Here is a 252-nt window from a genome sequence, read left to right on the forward strand (position 1 = left end):
CGATACTAAAACAAAAGAACAACAACACCCACCCTCCACTGTCGCCGTCCCCCCCCCCCCCCGTGGCACAGACCGAGTAATATGGCGGCACAAATTAACCACAAAAACCACTCAGGACGGACGACCAGGAACCGCAAAAGAGGGCGTGGTTACGGCTCCGTCCCTCTATCGCCATTTCGTAAGAGCGAAAGCAGGGAACATCCGGTAGCGAAGGAGATTGATAGGCCTAGGTATTAAAAGTAGAAACGGCTG

This window comes from Penaeus monodon, chromosome 29 (assembly GCF_015228065.2).
Source record: "Penaeus monodon isolate SGIC_2016 chromosome 29, NSTDA_Pmon_1, whole genome shotgun sequence".
NCBI classification, from domain to species: Eukaryota; Metazoa; Arthropoda; class Malacostraca; order Decapoda; family Penaeidae; genus Penaeus; species Penaeus monodon.